Source organism: Hylobates moloch, unplaced genomic scaffold (genome assembly GCF_009828535.3).
Source record: "Hylobates moloch isolate HMO894 unplaced genomic scaffold, HMol_V3 SCAFFOLD_12, whole genome shotgun sequence".
Taxonomy (NCBI): domain Eukaryota; kingdom Metazoa; phylum Chordata; class Mammalia; order Primates; family Hylobatidae; genus Hylobates; species Hylobates moloch.
In genome coordinates, this window is record NW_026652287.1 from 11,200,345 (window position 1) to 11,207,112 (window position 6,768).

Consider the following 6,768-nt stretch of genomic DNA (forward strand, 5'->3'; position numbering starts at 1 on the left):
AAAAAAATTAGCCGGGCGTGGTGGCGGGCGCCTGTAGTCCCAGCTACTCCGAGAGGCTGAGGCAGGAGAATGGCGTGACTCCGGGAGGCGGAGCTTGCAGTGAGCCGAGATCGCGCCACTGCACTCCAGCCTGGGTGCCTGGGTGACACAGCGAGACTCCGTCTCAAAAAAAAAAAAAAAACTAGCTGGGCATGGTGATGCTTGCCTGAAATCCCAGCTACTAGGGAGGCTGAGGCAGGAGAATCACTTGAACCTGGGAGGTGAAGGTTGAGTGAGCCGAGATCTTGCCAGTGCACTCCAGCCTGGGGGTCAGAGTGAGACTCTGTCTCCATATAAATTAATAAATAAATAAGGCTGGGCGCAGTTGCTCACTCCTGTAATCCCAGCATTTTGGGAGGCTGAAGTGGGCAGATCACCTGAGAGGACAGGAGTTCAAGACCAGCCTGACCAACATGGAGAAACCTCCTCTCTACTAAAAATAAAATATTAGCCGGGTATGGTGGTGCATGCCTGTAATCCCAGCTACTTGGGAGGCTAAGGCAGGAGAATCGCTTGAACCCGGGAGGTGGAGGTTGCAATGAGATGAGATTATGCCATTGCACTCCAGCCTGGGCAATAAGAGCAATACTCTGTTTCAATAAATAAATAAATAAGCCAGGTGTGGTGGCGTGAGCCTGTACTCCCAGCTTCTCGGAATGGAGGTTGCAGTGATTGCACCACTGTCCTCCAACCTAGGCAATAAAGCAAGATCCTGTCTCAAGGAAGAAACAACTAAATAAATAAATGAATCATGGGCCGGGTGTGGTGGCTCACGCTTATAATTCCAACACTTTGGGAGGCCGAGGCGATGGATCACTTAAGGTCAGGAGTTTGAGAACAGCCTGGCCAACATGGTAAAACTCCGTCTCCATTAAAAATACAAAAATTAGGCCGGGTGCGGTGGCTCATGCTTGTAATCCCAGCACTTTGGGAGGCCGAGGCGGGTGGATCACGAGGTCAGGAGATCGAGACCATGGTGAAACCCCGTCTCTACTAAAAATACAAAAAAATTAGCCGGACGTGGTGGCGGACGCCTGTAGTCCCAGCTACTCGGAGAGGCTGAGGCAGGAGAATGGCGTGAACCCAGGAGGCGGAGCTTGCAGTGAGCTGAGATTGTGTCACTGCACTCCAGCCTGGGCGACAGAGAGAGACTCCGTCTCAAAAAAAAAAAAAAAAATACAAAAATTAGTCTGGGCACGGTGGCTCACACCTGTAATTCCAGCACTTTGGGAGGCTGAGGCAGGTGGATCACCTGAGTTCAGGAGTTCAAGACCAGCCTGGTCAACACGGTAAAAACCCGTCTCTTCTAAAAATACCAAAATTAGCCGGGCTTGGTGGTGCGTGCCTATAATCCCAGCTACTTGGGAGGCTGAGGCAGAAGAAGTGCTTGAACCCGGCAGGCAGAGGTTGGAGTGAGCAGAGATCACGCCACTGCACTGTAGCCTGGGTGACAGAGTAAGACCTTGTGTCAAAATAAGAAAAAATTAGCTGGGCATGGTGGCTCACACCTGTAATCCCAGCACTTTGGGAGGCGAGGTCAGGAGTTTGAGACCAGTCTGGCCAACATGGTGAAACCCCGTCTCTTCTAAAAATACAAAAATTAGTCAGGCGTGGGGGCGCACACCTGTAGTCCCAGCTACTTGGGAGGCTGAGGCAGGAAAAGCGCTTGAACCCGGGAGGCAGAGGTTGCAATGAGTTGAGATCACACCACTGCATTCCAGCCTGGGCGACAGAGCTAGACTCCATCTCAAAAAAGAAAAAATTAGTTGGGTGTGGTGGCCGGGCCTGTAATCCCAGCTATTCCGGAGGCTGAGGCAGGAGAATTGCTTGAACCCGGGAGGCGAAATTTGCAGTGAGCCGAGATCCTGCCACTGAACTCCAGCCTGGGCGACAGAGGGAGACTCAGTCTCAAAAAATCAATCAATCAATCAATCAATCAATCAATCAGTCAATCACGTCGCTATCACCCCAGGGCCTCCCAGTGGCTACTGCCAATGGAAACAGTTTCAATGAACAAAATAATGCAATGTCTTTGGTTCCCAGAAACCCCCAGTTCAGGACTAGGAACACACAACATTTAGCAGCTAAGAGAGCCTGAGGTCTGGAATGGGAAGAGACCAGAAGCTGGGAGGAGAGATTTGCTGATTTTAGAGGAACAAAAGGATCTGGGAGTGGTGACTCAGAGAGGGCTTTGGGGTGGGGAGGGTTTCCTTTCACCAGCTCCTATGTCATGCACCTCACCCCTCTCCTAATATTCTGTGTGGTTTGAATTTCCCCATCTGCACAGATCAGAAGTAATAAAAACTTGGGTGGGGTGTCTGGGCCGTCCCTGCCTCCTGCCCCAGGATCCTAGAGGGGTCCATGGTACTAACTTTTCCCTGTGGTTTTTTTTTTGGTGGTGGGGAGACAGGGGTCTCATTGTGTGACCCAGGCTGCATTTGGACTCCTGGGCTCAACAGGCATGTACCACCAAGCCCGGCTAGAACAATGTTTTCATACCCCTGGCGATGGGAAGCTCACTCCTTCTAGAAGCTGAGCATGTCTGATTGGTTGTCTGATACTTCAAAAGTTGTCCTTGTATGGAGCTGGGGGCAGCTTCCCTGTCAGTCCTTCCTTGTGTCCTGACTCAGAATGCATGAAATCCCTCTGCCAGCCAGCCCTGGTGCCAGCTCCACAAGACATCTGGGAGGCAGCTTTTGTGAGTGATCTTGAAGGTTTTCATGGTCAAAGAATTGGGGTGAAGGAGGCTGGAAACCAAGTGAGACACTGTCAGGGGGCTGGTTACAAAATACAGAATGGGGTCGGGTTGGTGAGCCCTGGTGTTGGTCTCAAAATGGTTCTCAGAGTCTGGAGCTTAGACTATGCCAGGGGAGCGTGAACTCTGTCTCCTTGCTCCCCAGTTTCTGGGCTTATAGTGCTCATTCTTCATCCCTCCACTCCTACCCCCTCACTGGTCAGAAGTCTTTGTTGGGTCTGTGTTTGTGCCCATGCCTTTAAAAGTGAGAACTTTTTCTGGCTTGGATAAAAAATCTTTGCTGACGACGCGGTGACTCACGCCTGTAATACCCAGCATTTTAGGAGGCTGAGGTGGACGGATCACCTGAGGTCAGGAGTTCGAGACCAGCCTGGCCAACATGGTGAAACTCCATCTCTACTAAAAATACAAAAATTACCCGGGCATGGTGGTACATGCCTGTAATCCCAGCTATTCAAGAGGCTGAGGCACAAGAATCACTTGAACCCAAGAGGCGGAGGTTGCAGTGAGCCGAGATCACACCATTACACTCCAGCCTGGGCCATAGAGTAAGACTCTATCTAAAAAAAAAAAAAAGAAAAGAAATCTTTGCCAACCACAAGGTCACGAAGATATTCACCTGTGTTTTCTTTTAAAAGTTTTAGGCCAGGCATGGTGGCTCATACCTATAATCTCAGCACCTGGGGAGGCCAAGTCAAGAGGATCACTTGAGGCCAGGAGGTTTGAGACCAGCCTGGGCAACATAGTGGGACCCTGTCTCTACCCTCCACCCACCCCGCCAAAAAAAAAGTGTTTTTGCTTGTATGTTTAGATCTGTGATCCGTGTCATACTGATTTTTTTCTATTTTTATTTTTTTCTTAGAGACAAGGTCTTGCTCTGTTGCCCAGGCTGGAGTGCAGTGGGTCTTCATAGGTGTGATCATTGCACACTACAGCCTCAAATTCATGGACTCAAGTGATTCTCACTCCTGCCTCAGCTTCTCAAGTAGCTGAGTCTATAGCCCATCAATCAAATACAGATTTTTGAGTGAAGCAAGCTTTCCCCACTGAAATGCATGGACATTTTTGTCAAAAATCATGTGACTACTATACATGAGAGTCTGTTTCTGAACTCTCTATTCTAGTCTGTGGATCTATTTGTCTACTCTCATGGCAATAGATACTGTGTTGATTACTCTAGGTTTAAAATAAATTTTGGGGGCAGGGCGTGGTGGCTCACACCTGTAATCCCAATCCCTTTGCGGGGGCCAAGGTGGGCAGATCTCTTGAAGTCAGGAGTTTGAGACCAGTCTGGCCAACATGGTGAAACCTCATCTCTACTAAAAATACAAAAATTAGCTGGGCATGGTGGCCCACGCCTGTAGTCCCAGCTATTTGGGAGGCTAAGGCAGGAGAACCCTTGAACCCGGGAGACGGAGGTAGCAGTGAGCCAGGGTCATGCCACTGCACTCCATACTGGGCGACAGAGTAAGACTCCATCTCAAAAGTAAATAAATTGGCCAGGCGCAGTGGCTCATGCCAGTAATCCCAGCACTTTGGGAGGCCGAGGCGGGCCGATCACAAGGTCAGGAGATCGAGACCATCCTGGCTAACACAGTGAAACCTCGTCTCTACTAAAAATACAAAAAATTAGCCAGGCGTGGTGGCAGGCACCTGTAGTCCCAGCTACTCGGGAGGCTGAGGCAGGAGAATGGCATGAACCTGGGAGGCAGAGCTTGTAGTGAGCTGAGATCGCGCCACTGCACTTTAGCCTGGGTGACAGAGTGAGACTCCATCTCAAAAAAAAAAAAAAAGTAAGTATTAATAAATTAAAAAAATAAATAAAATAAGTCTTGGGGAAAAAAAACCCATGAATTCCTCAAAATTAAAAAAAAAAGTCTCGGCCGGGCATGGTGGTTCACGCCTGTAATCCCAGCACTTTGGGAGGCTGAGGCGGGCAGATCACGAGGTCAGGAGATTGAGACCATCCTGGCTAACACGGTGAAACCCCCGTCTCTACTAAAAAAAATACAAAAAATTAGCCGGGCATGGTGGCGGGTGCCTGTAGTCCCAGCTACTCTGGAGGCTGAGGCAGGAGAATGGCGTGAACCTGGAAGGCAGAGCTTGCAGTGAGCCGAGATCACTCCACTGCACTCCAGCCTGGGTGACAGAGCGAGACTCCGTCTCAAAAAAGAAACAAAAAAAGAAGAATGTGGCCAGGCACGGTGGCTCACATCTGTAATCCCAGCACTTTGGGAGGCCGAGGACGGTGGATCACGAGGTCAGGAGTTGGAGACCAGCCTGGCCAACATGGTGAAACCCAACCTCTACTAAAAATACAAAAATTAGCTGGGTGTGATGGCAAGCGCCTGTTGTAATCCCAGCTACTTGGGAGGCTGAGGCAGGAGAATCTCTTGACACTGGAAGGCGGAGGTTGCAGTCAGCTGAGATTGCACCATTGCACTCCAGCCTGGGCAAAAGGGTGAAACTCTCTCAAAACAAACAAACAAACAAAAAAAACCACCAAGAATGTGACCTCATTTGGAAATACAGCCTATACAGAGGTAATCAAGCTAAAATAAGGTCATAGGGTGGGCACTTACTTGGTTTGCATCTGTGTCCCCACCCAAATCTCATGTTCAATTGTAATCCCCAGTGTTGGAGATGGAGCCTGGTGAGAGGTGATTGGATCACGGGGCCAGTTTCTCATGAATGGTTTAGCACCATCCTCTTGGTGCTATGATAGTGAGTGAGAGCTGGTTGTTTAAAAGTGTATAGCGGTTTTTGTTGTTGTTGTTGTTGTTGTTTCTCTAATTTAATAAACCTGCTTTCACTAAAAAAAAAAAAAAAGTGTATAGCACCTCCCCGCCCCTCCCCTCCCCTCTCTTCCTCCTGCTCCGGCCCTGTGAAGGGCTGGTTCCTGCTTTGCCTTCCGCCATGATTGGAAGCTTCCTGAGGCCTCCCCAGAAGCAGATGCTGCAATGTTTCCTGCACAACCTTCCTAACCAAGAGCCAATTAATCCTCTTTTCTTTCTTTTTTTTTTTTTGACGGAGTCTCGCTCTGTCGCCCTGGCTGGAGTGCAGTGGCCTGATCTCAGCTCACTGCAAGCTCTGCCTCCCGGGTTCACGCCATTCTCCTGCTTCAGCCTCCGGAGTAGCTGGGACTACAGGCGACCGCCACCACGCCCAGCTGATTTTTTTTGTATTAATCCTCTTTTCTTTATAAATTACTCAGTCTTAGGTATTTCTCTTTCTTTTTTTCTTTTTCTTTTTTTTTGAGACAGAGTCTCACTCTGTTGCCCAGGCTGGAGTGCAGTGGCGCGATCTTGGCTCACTGCAACTTCTGCCTCCGGGTTCAAGCAATTCTCTGCCTCAGCCTCCCGGGGAGCTGGGATTACAGGTCCCTGCCACCACGCCCAGCTAATTTTTGTATTTTTAGTAGAGATGCGGATTCACCATCTTGGACGGGCAGGTTGAACTGCTGACCTCATGATCCACCTGCCTCAGCCTCCCAAAGTGCTAGGATTACAGGCGTGAGCCACTGTGCCTGGCTATTTCTTTTATATTTTATTTTATTTTATTTTATTTTATTTTATTTTATTTTATTTTTGAGACGGAGTCTCGTTCTGTCTTCCAGGCTGGAATGCAGTGGCTCAATCTTGGCTCACTGCAACCTCTGCCTCCCTAGTTCAAGCAATTCTCTTGCCTCAGCCTCCCGAGTAGCTGGGATTACAGGCGTGCATCACCACGCCCGGCTAATTTTTGTATTTTTAGTAGAGAGGGGGTTTCGCCATGTTGGCCAGGCTGGTCTCAAACTCCTGGCCTCAAATGATCTGTCTGCCTCAGCCTCCCAAAATGCTGGGATTACAGGCGTGAACCATGGCGCCCACCCTCAGGTATTTCTTTTAATTTTTTTTTTTTTTTTTTTTTTTCTGAGATGGAATTTTGTGCTTGTTGCCCAGGCTGGAGTGCAGTGGTGCGATCTTGGCTCGCTG